This window comes from Podarcis erhardii (assembly GCF_964252035.2).
Source record: "Podarcis erhardii genome assembly, chromosome: 17".
Classification (NCBI taxonomy): domain Eukaryota; kingdom Metazoa; phylum Chordata; class Lepidosauria; order Squamata; family Lacertidae; genus Podarcis; species Podarcis erhardii.
The window spans coordinates 9,383,884-9,398,211 of record NC_138515.1 but is presented as its reverse complement, the minus strand read 5'-3'; the positions used below and the strand labels follow the sequence as shown (position 1 = coordinate 9,398,211).

The following is a 14,328-nucleotide window of genomic DNA, read 5'->3' as shown; positions in this document are numbered from 1 at the left end:
ATGCCATTTACCTTCCCGCTGGAGTGGTACCTATTTATCTACTTGCACTTTGACGTGCTTTCAAACTGCTAGGTTGGCAGGAGCTGGGACAGAACAACGGGAGCTCACTCCGTCACGGGGATTCGAACCGCTGACCTTCTGATCGGCAAGCCCTAGGCTCTGTGGTTTAAACCACAGCGCCACCCGCATCCCTTTATATAAAATACATTTATATAAAATAAATGTATCCCTTTCATCTTGTTCTTGTGTTTGGCTTTGGGTTCTGAGGGGCATGTTCTTCTTTTTTGGTGTGTGTGAGAGATTCAGCATGGGATTGGCATGCAGGTGTTGAGTCCTTCCAGGTGCCTCAATGGTCCTGGAAAAAAGACTCTCCTGGAAGCAGAGTCCCTGCTCCCTCCCCTCTGTGTTAGCTGGATGACGTAGGTATTGTCCCTTCCCCTTGTGCCACACCCTCCCCGGGGAAAGGTAAATTGCAGCTGACATGCAGCCGGAGTATTCTGTCAAAGGCAGGCGGCAACCTTGAATGAACAGCACCTTGGGCAGGTAAGTGCTCACCTGAGATGCCGCAAAAGGTACCTCAGAGAAGAGAATGGGAGAGGGATAGAAAGGCACTCAAGGAGGGAGAGAAAAAATACCAGGAGCACTGAATGAGATTGCCTTTGAAATTGATGATGGCAAAGGTGTTTCATAGAGCAGGCATGTATTTATTTAACCATCTGCTTGGTCACCAAAGGTGACCAGGAGATGTATGCAGGTGAGTGGGCTGGGGGCTGCTGGGGGCTGCTGGGGACTGAGCACTCTGCCCCTCATGTGGCAGGCCCTTGTGCTTTTTTTCTTGGTTTTTTTATTGAATTATTACAGAAAGAGAGAGAACAAACAAAGGAAAAAGGAAAAAGACACTCTTTACACCTATACCATACAGAAAGTAAGTAAAGTTATTAGAAAACCAAATGAAAAACACAAATGACTGCTGGGGGCTGAACACTCTGTCTCTCATATGGCAGCCCCTTGTGTTTTTATACTGACTGTGGAGGAGACCTAGTCTAAGGTTGCCATATTTCAAACAGTGAAAGTCAGGACACAAAAGTTGCTGAAGTGGGGTTTTTTTGGGGGGGCAGTTGTTGAATTTTTTGGGGAGGGCAAAGTTGTTGAGTTTTTGGAGGGGAAAGTTGTTTGTTGAGTTTTTTGGCAAAAGTGTAAAAAACCCGATGTTTTTGAGCTTTTTTAAAGCAAAATCGACAAAAATGACACTGCCAACATGGGTTGTCATACGTCTGAATTTTACATTTCTGCCTGGACACTGCTTCCAACTGCAGTATTCCGAGTATGTCTGGGAAATTTCGGACATATGGCAACCCTGTTCTGATTGCTAACCACATTTTTACTCAGGTTTGGTACAGATGGAATGAAATGCTTCATTTGTCCCGCTCCCCTGTTGTGTCTTCCTTCTCCCTCTCATGTGCAAAACACAACAGTGCAAACTGCAGGACCCAGAAGGAAGGGGTCAGAAGGACCCAGAAGGAAGGGGTCAGAAGGACCCAGAAGGAAGGGGTCTTATGGTGCGGTGATGCCACACGATGGAAGCAGCAAGAAGGGTCAGGTGGTGTGTAGAATTCGGGCAAAGAAATATCAATAGCAACTGGCAGTGCTGATACATTTTAAGAGCCTGGTCAGCTAAACAGAGGTGTAGTGTGGGGGGAGGCAGGGGGGCATGGCCCTGGCAGCACAATTTTGAGGGGGCACAAACCAGGCATCCCCCATTCAGGGATCCCTGTCTCGCCCTGCCTGCTGCTGGGGGTCTCTGGGCTCCTAATTCCAGGATGGTCTCACTGTCACATCCTTGGCCCCCTCGCTGAATGGCTGCCTGGCCAGTGCTCACCCACTCCTTGCTTGGACAGTGAGCTGGCACAAGCATAGACAAAGGGAGGTGGGCAAGGGGTGACCCCAGAGTGGCCTGGTCTGGCACTCCTCTCCACGGGCATCAGGGGAATTTGCCCATCAAGGGCTGCATCGACCAGCTGGGCTCCCCCCTGCACAGGCAGGGAGGCAGGCAGTGCAGCACAGTCCCACTTGGTGCTGCTGGTGAGCGGTGGGCTGGCACAACAGGCTCCGTTCATCCTCCGTGGCCCCGGGCACCAGCAAACGCTGCTACACCACTGCAGCTAAAGTCCACTTTGGAAGAACAATAGAGCCTCTTTTCAAAACACTTGCTCCTGTATCTTCATTGTTAAAAAAAAACCTGCCTTTTCCTTTGTTGAGTAGTTTATGAGTCTATTTGTCACTGAACCTTTCTTCCTGTGACCATCCTAGCTTTGAACTCCTAGTATTCAGTTTCTTTCTGCTAATCCTTTCCTCATCCCGTTAAACTGGTTTTTTCAATTTATGATTGGTATTTTGGGTGCCGTGAACATGACATTTCCCCCATCCAACTGGCAGCCAATGGATTTTCAACAAGGAAAATCCAAAAATGGGAAGTAAATCCAATACAAAAATCGCATTGTGGGGGTGGGTTTTGGTGCCATTTCTATGATCCCATCTATCCCTACACACACACACACCCTTTCCATTTTGCTTCTGCTAGCCAATAGAAAAGGATGCAGGTTCCTGGAAATTAAAAAATAATTTTTAAAACAGCTCACTTGTGCAGAAGAGACCTTCCACAAGGCAGCTGTATTTAATAATTATAATATAAGTTTGCCCTTGCAGGGACACAAAACAGGGAAGGAAAGGGGGGAAAGCGAGTGATTCCACATTGTTGCCTATCTCAGAGGGTGTGAGGCTTGTGCTAGGGAGGGTTTCTGCGCATATCGGGAATTCAGCTGTCGGGGACAGCGTCCTGGCTGAAATCCCTGAAATGTCCAGGGAAATCTGGGCCTATGCCAACCCCTATCAGAAGTGGCTCAACAACTCAACAACTTTTGTGTCCGGATTTTCACTTTCTGAAATACGTGCAGAGATTTCATTCCGGGGCTCCCTGCTCCTACTCCGTTACTTGGCTAAAATCAGATTTTTCACCATTCTGCTTCAGTGCAAAGTGGGACCACCCAAAACAAGCACAATAGGTGTGTCTGGACCATTTCTTCACATTCAGCAGAAAGCTGCAGCAACAGAAGGGAAATACGATGAGGCCTGATGGGGCAGGTGGTTGTCGGCTTAGATTTGTTGTCCAGCTGTTGCTTCTTCTGCAGTAAAGGCAAGCCAGCTAGCTCAAGTTGTACTGGAGCCAGGATTGAAGTGTGGGAAAGGGCAAAGGCAGCAAAAAATCTCAGCAAAATGCTCTCAAGTAATTAAGACCTATAAGGAAATCATTTATCAAAAACTATATTTAACAATAGGGTGAACAAATTTCTAAAGCAAGAAGAGATCCTTTTAAGCAAATAACATGAAGAACAGAACTAGAGAAGGGGAACGTATGAATCACTGTGAATCTGAGAGCAATACAGGCACACCTATTGGTCCATGGTGGCCCACGAGATAAAATCCAAAAAGTGACAGCAGCAAAACTCCTTAATTAAGATGGATTGAAAGTAATGAGCAAGCTTCCAAGTTCATCAGAATTCTTGTTCAGGGTGGACGTTAACCAAAAAGAAAAGGGAAAGGGCCATTCAGCGAGGGGGCCAGGGATGTGACAGTGAGACCATCCTGGAATTAGGAGCCCAGAGACCCCCAGCAGCAGGCAGGGTGAGACAGGGTGGTTTGTGCCATGGGCTCTGAGGCAAAGTGGCATAGCCTCCCCTCTCCTGAGGTCATCAATTCCTGTGTCCCCTGGTTGGTCTTCTACGTCCCTGGGGCTGTGCCGTGATTGGTGCTTGTGTTAGACTCTTGTCCTCCAATGGAGATAGAGAGGAGAGCAGCCCATTGATTTCAAAGGGAATGTTCCAATGGGTACCAGACCTTTTGTAGCTTTATGCCAACAAGGTAGGGGGAGGGAGCACATTCTGAGGAAGCATAACTCCGTGGACATACTCTGCTCCAACTCCACCATGTCTCCACCTCCACCCCTTTGAGCCACCAACATAGGGGCTCCACCAGCACAACGATGGTAGAACCACTGCGCTAATACATTTTCAGGCTCTGCCGGCCCAAGTGGAATTAAGAATGGTCCTATTCCCACTCAGAAGGTGTATGTCAAGAGAACAGAGAAGGTGTATGTACAAGAAGAGATATTGGGTTATGTCCCTCCATCTGGAGATGGCTCTTTCATCCAGCAGGGGCATCTATAATAATAATAATAATAATAATTTATTATTTATACCCCACACATATTAAAAACATGATAAAACATCAAACATTAAAAACTTCCCTAAACAGGGCTGCCTTCAAATGTTTTCTACATAAGTCAGATAGTTGTTTATTTCCTTGACATCTGATGGGAGGGTGTTCCACAGGGCGGGTGCCATTACCAAGAAGGCCCTCTGCCTGGTTCCCCATAGCTTCACTTCTTGCAGTGAGTGAACCGCCAGAAGGCCCTCGGAGCTGGACCTCAGTGTCTGGGCTGAACGATGGGGGTGGAGACGCTACTTCAGGTATACTGGACCGAGGCCGTTTAGGGCTTTAAAGGTCAGCACCAACACTTTGAAATGTGCTCAGAGGGGGGCATTCCATGTTTGTGCAGAGGGACAGAACCGGATAGGCACCGGTTCTAGTTTGCTTAAAGTCCCCTCTGGGCTTCCTTTCCTCTTGCCCTGCCATGCGTAGACCTATTATGTGGCTCCTGTAAGTGACATTGGCAGTGATCCACTGTACACAATTTCTGCGTAACCATGACTGATTTGTGGTTTTCATTCATTCTTAAATTCTTCATCACCAAATTCCAGACCTTTACCCTATAGGTGTCTTTCTCTTCCTTGGGTAAATATCTATGACGATGTTATCTTGGGCTGGTCACTTTCCTCCAGGGTCATTCATTTTCCTTGAGAAAATACCAAGCTGCTATTGTGATTGCAGCTTGCCATTGGCAGTCAAAGTGCTTATTAATGGACACTGAGTAAGTGACGGGAAAAAGAAGAAAAGGATCTGTCCCCACCTGACCTTCTGCTGGAATCTTGGTTTCCTGTAACTGCAGGGCAGGAGAGGTCAAAGAATCTGCAGCTGCTTCAGCTTCCTTAGTTATCTCTGGTGTTCCAGGATCCTGGCTCAGAACTCCAGGATCCTGTGGTTGCTGAGTCAGTCGTTGCACTATGAACATTGCACTTACTGTTTAGTGAAAAGGTGATGGCAGCAGTGCAACAGAGCTTTTATATTTATCTTATACTACTGAGATAAAGCTACTGGACATGATAAGAGAACAAATATTAATATTAGTATGCGCGCACACACACACTCCTTTTTGCATTCCAGGGTCACCTAGGCCCAGGTTAAATTTGAGATTTGTACTAGTTGTCATGTAAATTAATTTACTTATGCTTGCAAATACAGTGGTACCTCGGGTTAAGTACTTAATTCGTTCCGGAGTTCCGTTCTTAACCTGAAACTGTTCTTAACCTCAAGCACCACTTTAGCTAATGGGGCCTCCTGCTGCCGCCGCGCTGCCGGAGCACAATTTCTGTTCTCATCCTGAAGCAAAGTTCTTAACCCGAGGTACTATTTCTGGGTTAGCGGAGTCTGTAACCTGAAGCGTATGTAACCCGAGGTACCACTGTACTCTATGTTTTAATTAGCCACTGAAGGGTAAAAGGGCATATTCTTTTGTTATCAGGGCTTTGTAGTTAATATTTCCCCTCTGCTTTTTAAAAATTTCCCCAGAGACTCCCCAAAATACATTATGGAAACCTGTATTCCCATACATACACCACAGTTGCCGGAAGGAGACATACAAGGCACCATTCAACCACCTTAGGGTCTCCACTTGGGATTTGTATAGGGTTTACTCTTTAGCCTTTTCTTCTCCTAAAGATATCCCACAATGCAGTGGAGGTTTAGGATCAGAGTTTTCCTTCTCCTAGATTGGCTGCCTGTCTTCACATGCAAGGAAAGTACTTAAGTCACCGAGGGTTTGAGACCCATCAACAACTCTCACCTGGTTTAGCCAGCAATCAAAGTACCGTATTTTTCGTCCCATAGGACGCACCTAGTTTTTTGGGGGGGAAATAAAGGGGAAAAAAATTCCCTTTATTTCCCCCCCAAAAGCAGGTCGGGGAAACCGAACCAGATCGAGGAACAGCGGGATGGCGGTGCTGTGCCTCCCTGCTGTCCCCCAAGCTTGTGGGGCTGGCCGATGTCTGCCCAGTGCGAGGGGCGCTCTGCTTCAGGGCACCCCGCCCGCCGGGCGGCAGACTGCTATCCACAGCGTGGGGAGCCCTGCGGGGAACTCCTGCAGGGCTCCCCATGCTGCGGATGTCTGTCCGGCGCGTGGGGTGCTCTGCTTCAGGGTGCTTTGCGCGCCGGGCAGCAGGCTGCTATCCGCAGCGTGGGGAGCCCTGCGGGGAACTCCTGCAGGGCTCCCCACACTGTGGATGTCTGTCCGGCGGGCGGGGTGCTCTGCTTCAGGGCGCCCCGCGCGCCGGGCCGCAGGCTGCTATCCACAGCGTGGGGAGCCCTGTGGGGAACTCCTGCAGGGCTCCCCACACTGTGGATGTCTGTCCGGCGGGCGGGGCGCTCTGCTTCAGGGCTGTCTAGGCTGCGGAGGTGTTCCCGAAGCGCCGGGTGTTCTGCTTTCAGGGCGCCCGACGCTCCAGGAAGCAGGCTGCTATCCGCAGCCTAGACAGCCCTGCAGGGCCTCCCGCAGGGCTGCCTAGGCTGCAGATGTGTTCCCAAAGCGCCGGGCGCTCCTCTTTCAGGGCGCCCGACGCTCCGGGAAGCAGGCTGCTATCCGCAGCCTAGACATCCCTGCGCGACCTCCCTCAGGGCTGCCTAGGCTGCGGATGTGTTCCCGAAGCGCCGGGAGCTCTGCTTTCAGGGCGCCCGACGCTCCGGGAAGCAGGCTGCTATCCGCAGCCTAGACAGCCCTGCGGGAACTCCCTCATTGCTGCCTAGGCTGCGGATGTCTTCCTGAAGCCTGGAGAGCGAGAGGGGTCGGTACGCACCAACCCCTCTCGCTCTCCAAGCTTCAGCGAAAGCCTGCATTCGCCCCATAGGACGCACCCAGATTTCCCCTTCATTTTTGGAGGGGAAAAAGTGCGTCCTATAGGGCGAAAAATACGGTATTTTCCTGGGTTGTGGCTGCTGTCGCATGCTGATAGCTTCTAGGAACCCACCCTGAATGCAGGGTGGGGACCAATGGTGGACAAACTATTCTAGAAGGAGCATGACGTGGCACTACCCCTGCCCAAACAACCCATACATTTGACTTATACACATCTGTAAAACACATTATTATTATTATTAAGTGATATTATTAAGTTAATATAAACCTTTGGAATTGATCTTTGATTGTCTGGAAAACTCTTAAATGAAATGAAGCACCACCAGTCTCCCACAAAGGTATCTTTGTTCTTTGTTCTTTCCAGCCTGAGTCAAATTTTCCATAAGGGCAATATGCCATACTCTCTTGTACAACTGCGGTTTATAGCTTAACCAACAACAACATACCCAAAACAGAGCTCCTTCTCCCTATAAATTTCAACAACATTAGGGTTGTGTTCAACAAAGTTCAACATAGAGTATACCCACTGAAATGAATGGGCCTAAGATAGTCACGTCCATTAATTAAAATGAGTCGACACTGAGTATTACTAAGGTTGGATCCAACCCATCCTCAGAGAGGCACAAAAGCTGTCATAAGATTCTGAGATAGAATTTAGCAATCATTAAACAATTCCACCATTGTATAAAGTCTGCCATTTTAGCATCACATGTACACCATGTAAGCTATTCCTGTTTCAGAAGAATAACTTAGCGCTCTAAACGTGTTGAGACTACCTGTATCGCTCAATTTGCCTCCTGAACCTGCTGAATTTTTCTGTATGCTGCTGCTCTTTCAGTGCATTCTAACTTTTTAATGGGCTAATTTGGAAATACAGGGAGGAATTCCATGTAGCACAATGGCAATTGTTCCGTCAGTGCAAGCTTTTCACCTTACCAGACACCTGGCACACACCCAGCTGGGCACTTTACCCAGAGTTTGTGTTTCCTTTTGGAAGTGAGGCACAGTGGAGACTGTGTGGTCTTTATTTGGTTAATTGACACATACATATATACAACCTGAGCCTATGATGGAGAGGGTCCCAGCATAATCACCTCAATAAGTTATTGTTTCTCCCGTAGCCACAGCTGTGGATCCCAGCAGAAATCAAACATCATGCTCTGCCTCTGTGCCTTTCAAGCCTGCAGCTTTTCCTCTAGTTCACACCACAGTCCCCCAAACTTTAACTTTGTCTTTCTAGCTGGGGGAGGCTCAGACAGAGCCCCTTCCCTTTCTTTTCCTTTAATGGCTCATCACCCAGGTGATTACCTCATCAGGAAGCTGGTCTGGCGTATATTCTAACACTTACTGGATCCAGGATCCAGGAGTTCAGGAGTCTGGCACCCACAAACTCATATAACACTTTATTCGGATTCCAATGGATCTGTAAATAGATGGGTTGAGTGAATAATGCCAATCCCTGAGAGTGTATATTTTCCTTCCAGAAACAGATTGCAAGGGCAAGAAGGCAGGTGTTATGAGCAGGGTTTGAGTGTGTTGGCAGTTGGCAGACTGATTCTCCGTGTGACCAGGCTTATGTCAAAAGCTCCCCTTGTGTGTGCATGTGCGTGTGCACACACACACAGAGAGAGAGAGAGACAGAGAGACAGAGAGACAGAGAGACAGAGAGACAGAGAGAGAGAACAGAATTCATCTCCCTTTCACTGGGCTTCTCTTTTGCAGGTTGTCTTTGGAAACAGCATAGAGGTGGCCAGGATCTCTCCCCCACCCACATACAGTCTGCAAGTGCCCTCCTCCAGCCCACCAAAAGTATGGAAGGTGCCAGGAAGATGTTCATGACCCAGCTGCAGAATTTGCCCACTGTGGTCCTCTTCATTTCCTGCTCTGCTTTCCTTTTCCTACTTGTTGCGAAGAATGAATGGGAGTCCCTTGAGACGCTTTCCTCGCCACACGACATCAAGCTCAAGGGCAGCCCAGATTCAGCAGACAATCGTAAAAGTGCCATGGTATTTGAATGGAAATCTGCACTGGAGAGGACAAAGGAGACCAAGCCCTCTGGTCTGATTTCCCCACCACCACCAGTGGCCAAGCGGCATCCCTTGGAGGTTGTCTATTCCACTGATTATAAGTTCCTTCTCAACGAGCCAAAGAAATGCCTGGAGAGGAGCCCTTTCTTGATCCTGCTGGTGATAACTGAGCCCCAGGATTTTGCCACGAGGCAGGCCATCCGGCAGACGTGGGGCAATGAGAGCTCAGTGCCTGGCATTTCCATTCTTCGTCTTTTTCTGACGGGTGTCCACCCAAAATTTGGATACCCGCTCCAGGCTCTTTTGGAAGAGGAGAGTTCCATCCACAAAGACATTATTCAGCAGGACTTCCTGGATACCTACAACAACCTTACCCTGAAGACTCTGATGGGCATGGAGTGGATAAGCAAGTTCTGCCCCAATGCCACCTACGTGGTGAAGGCAGACAGTGACATCTTTCTCAATGTGAACTACATGGTGTCCCACCTGCTGCAGCCTCACCTGCCACCCAAGAAGAACTACATGACAGGGTACATCTACTGGAAAACGAAGCCACTGCGTGACAAGGCCTACAAGTGGTATGTGCCACGGGCGGTGTACCCCAATGAGACCTACCCGCCCTACTGCGCAGGCCCAGGGTATGTGTTCTCTGGGGATCTGGCCAAGAAGATCTACCAGTTAGCAAAGACCATCAGGGTCATTAACATGGAAGATGCCTTCATGGGAATCTGCCTGCATGAGCTGGGCATCAGTGTGACAGAAAGCCCCTGGGGTCTCTTCAACGTGTACAAAGTCAAGTATGAGAAGTGCCAGTTCTCCAAGGTGGTGGTGGTGCATCACTACGGGCCAGAGGAGCTGCTGCAGATTTGGCCTGGCTTTCGGGACCAGAACCAGACTTGCAAGAGTTAAAAGGGAGGGAGGTGAACAGACACACAGCCTCTTGTGGAGAAGTTGGCATAGAGGACTGGCAACATGCGGGCATGTTCCTGTACAATGGACAAATCCATGCCAACAAATTGAGATGAGGAAAGGGAAGGATGGCTCAGAGAAGAAGGGAGATTCTGTGCTTGTCAAAATCGGTATTTATGCCCTCAGAAGCGAGCTGGCCCCACATAACATGCTCATCGTGCCGTGTGGTTCGTTGCCATTCACACTGCTCTCCTCCCCATAGAATCTCTGCAGCTGCCCATAGCAGCTCGTTTGGTCTGCTCTGAACTGACCATTGTGCTACTAATGTGCCAAATTGACAACCTCAGGGTTTTGAGATCATCACAGCCACCACCTCACCTACTGGAAGAGAGCAGCCCTCCGGCCATGCAGGTGTGGCACTAGGCATAGGTTTGCCATACATCCAGGAATTCCCGGAAATATCCTCTTTTTGGGGTCCTACATGCCCATCCAGGGGGAATTTTACATTTTAAAGTAATTGTTCGGGATTTTGGGTTTTAAAATATATTTTAAAAAATTGTGTGCAAGCAGTTCTGTATGTTACCTCTTGAAATATGGCAACTAAAACAATTTTTGTGTCTGCAAACTAGGGCAATGCAATGCAAACTAGGGCAATGCAGAGTTCACCTGTTCCAACATGTTGAAATGCAACCTGGTCATCTTTAGAGTAATTTAAAGTAGATCAGTAGAAGTTTCCTTCACAGTAGGAAGCCATACTCCACATAGGACCTGCCTCTTTGGGTTGTTGCCAGTTGTACAAAAGACTTATTTATCATCTTCTGCTGCTTTTTCATATATATAAATATATATGCACACACACAGACACTGTCTGTTTTCAAAGAGCTTCTCCCAACACACAACGCAGCATTATTTATACATGAATCACCATAAAGACGTTAACCCAGCCATTCCCTGTTCTCTTTGAAGGATGAGATACTGTTGAAAAGGAGGGAAAAGGTGAATCCTCAACTAGGGAAGAGCATTCAGAAAAAGTAACGAAAGTATCATCATAGAAGTCCTCAATTTTGTCATGCTCCAGCAAAGTGGGATTCACTGAACCCACTTCTCAGAAGAACTGGGAATGCCCAGAACCCCCCCACCCCTAAAACACCTACACCCCGCAGAACTAATAAAAAGCATTAGAAAGCAAGCAGCACATATCAGCCAACCCTCCCCTAAGCCAAAAGAGCCTAGTTCATCATTAAAAATTGGTAGGGGCTGGGGGGTCTTGATGGGCCTTGTAGTGCCCTTGGAGCTACGGTGGGGATCCCAAGAACAGACTTGATTATTCTTTACTGAACGCCTTTTTCACTTGTCTTATAATTTTGGCTGGAGATTTAAATGCCTGTGTAAGAAAAACCTCATTGTTCCCTATTTAATTCATATAATCTATGTCTTTTGTTTTATTATGATTTTATTAAACTGATTTATTTATATATCTGTATCTTGTTTTTTTCTTAATTGTGTTTCTTAATTGTAAGTTGCTTTGCGGGCTGCTAAGTGGGAGAAAAGTTGTGTCTAAAATAATGCTGTGGTTACGATGATACAATCTGAGAAGTGTTTTATTAGCTCGTAATATATAAGAAAGCCACTTGCCAGGTTTCTCGTATACCCTGAGGCCACCCCAGAATAGACTCCGGGTGGGAATATGTTCCAGGTCACGGATATAATGAAATCGTGAGTCTCCAACAACATCTTCACGTACTGAAACTTCTTTCGGCTTCTGCCAGTTATTGGCGTTGCCCAAAAAACCCATAACACACGTTGCTGATTTTTGTTAGTAAGAACACAAATGAACCTTTTGGGAGGAAAATGATGAGAAAGCTCATCAGAAACAGCTGTGAACTGCATTTACAGCACGCCATGGCAGCGTGGGTGTCAAGTAGACCTCTATATTTTGGGCCTGTAAAGTGGAAGCCCTGTCTTCTACTGTGCCCCTGGGATCAGTTTCACCAGCCTTTCACCGACGGTTCCTCCATGCAGTCTATTATGCACAAGGAACTCGGGGGTTCTTGAGAAAGCATGTCTCATAGGCAAGCACAAATCTCTCTGTATCTCAAGCTTCAGGTCCTCATTTAACTGCACAATCTCTCTCTGTTCTGCTGCACTGCCTGGAGTTGCCTTCTGGAAGGTCTCCCCATCCTTTGAAGATGCCACACTGCCCAAATTGGCCTGGGAAAGGTTGCCCCAGCCTGTGCAGCACTGAGAGACGCCAACAAAAGCTTACAGATAAACATAAGGACAGCTGAAAACATGGGGAGAGAACCACAATGATTAAAAGACATTCCAACACTGATAGAATTAAAACATTGTTGTTGATCCTCTTAATTGAAGCATCATGTTTTAGGCCTTAGCAAGGGCCATCCATGCCAACAAAATCATAAAAGAAACGATTATAAAATAATAATAACATTATATAATAATAATTTATTATTTATACCCCGCCCATCTGACTGGGTTTCCCCAGCCACTCTGGGCGGCTCTCAAAGGAATATTAAAAACACAATAAAACATCAGACATTAAGAACTTCCCTAAACAGGGAAATACACAGTAAAAATGTCAGAATTCTCAGTTCAGCAAAACTTTTGTTTGGGACAAACCCAAATACTACCCAAGTGGCAAGTGTTTAAGTTCTCCAGGCAAGATTTCAAATAAGGTATTTGGGGCGGGGGGTGGAGAACAAGGAAAATAATAAATACAAAAATTACAGCAACCAGCTACAAGAATTTCTAAATAGGCCAATGTAAATCTGCTGCTACAGAACAATCAGAGCCACCTTTTTGAATATCCTTTTTCTGTTGGCAAGTGAAGATGCAAGGTTTTTGGTGTTGTTGATTGGATCGGTAGCCTGGTGCAAGCAAAATGTGGAGGGAGAAATGGACCAGCATCTTGGCCCCCATAGCTAGGGCGGATGTGGATCAGGGGTCAGCAAACTTTTTTAGCAGGGGGCCGGTCCACTGTCCCTCAGACCTTGTGGGGGGCTGGACTATATTTTTTTAAAAAAGAAAAAGAACAACTTCCTATGCCCCACAAATAACCCAGAGATGCATTTTAAATAAAAGGACACGTTCTACTCATGTAAAAACATGCTGATTCCCGGACCGTACGTGGGCCAGATTTAGAAGGCAATTGGGCCGGATCCGGCCCCCGGGCCTTAGTTTGCCTACCCATGATGTGGATGATATCAAGGGGAAGGGATTTTGAGTTAAGTAAATCCTTGCTATTAGAAAAAGAAGCTTAGAGATACTTTTATGATAATATCTGAATGCCAGCACCAGTAGCATACCGGAGTAGATTTGGAAAGTATTTGGAGCTAATCTTACGGTAAGATTTCCTTTCTTAAACATTTTGGCTTCTTGTTCTTCCTCATTCCTCACGTAGTGTCAGAGCATTCTGAAATAAAAAAATTAAGGTCTTATATATATATTAAATGTTCATAAATGTAACAACGAAGCACGTACATAGATATATGGACCACATGTCTGGCGCAGCACAGGAAGACATCCTGAAACTATTTTGACTCCCAAACTGACCAAATGTTTTCTCTGCAAGGAGGGAGGGGGTGAGGGAACCTTCCCATTGTCTCAGGAATTGGGTAATCAACATCTCAAAGGAATGGCCAGACTACTGGGAGAGGCAATCAGATAACCTGACAGACACGAAAAACAACAACATTCAAATTTCTGTTGTAGACCACCTTTTCTGTGATGCAGGTATAATGTTTGTGGGGGGTGGTCTTAGGTTACACCCCTTCTGTGATGTAGGTATGATGTATGGAGGGGTGGTCTTGAGCTCCAGGGCAGGGAATTTAAAATGTCTATATAAGGGCGGGCACACCTTGATTCTGGGTCCTCCTCTTTTCCTGCATGTGAGGAGAGCACCCTGTTGCAACAGTTCAATAAAGATCAGGCTTACTAGCTGCTTTGCTTCTCAATATTCTCTGGTTGGCCTCCGTTATTTTCTCCTACTGATGGAGAACCTATAAAGAACTCTATAAGGGCTCTTGTGCTTCCCATAAGGGCATAAGGGGAGATTTTGTTTACAACAATTCCTGGGAGGTAAGCTGTTAAATCCAGTGATCAACTCATCAGGGAAGTCATCAATAGGACTAAGCCTGTGTGAAACAGGGAGGGGTGAGGCTCCTCCTTAATATACCGGTATGTGTGTTAGTTGGCAGGGAAAGAAAAGGTTTAGGGTTTCAGCTTGGGTGACATAGACTGGAGGAAAACTGTTTTTGTTTTTAATTACAAGTGCACAGAGTAAGAGGA

The 14,328-nt window shown here is 47.0% G+C and overlaps 2 pseudogenes across 2 annotated transcripts in view; both read left to right on the top strand.

The window, feature by feature from the left end:
• The first annotated feature begins 242 nt into the window (after positions 1-242).
• The window catches only part of LOC309332271 (beta-1,3-galactosyltransferase 1 pseudogene), a 35,129-nt pseudogene continuing 21,043 nt past the window's right edge, over positions 243-14,328 (top strand). Inside the window, exon 1 of the transcript XR_014161630.1 lies at positions 243-423. The product of XR_014161630.1 is annotated as a beta-1,3-galactosyltransferase 1 pseudogene (transcript). The remainder of the gene's footprint in view (positions 424-14,328) is intronic.
• Positions 523-10,619, top strand: LOC309332310 (beta-1,3-galactosyltransferase 1 pseudogene; annotated as a pseudogene). The gene is made up of 2 exons (XR_014161631.1): positions 523-543; positions 8,807-10,619. The product of XR_014161631.1 is annotated as a beta-1,3-galactosyltransferase 1 pseudogene (transcript).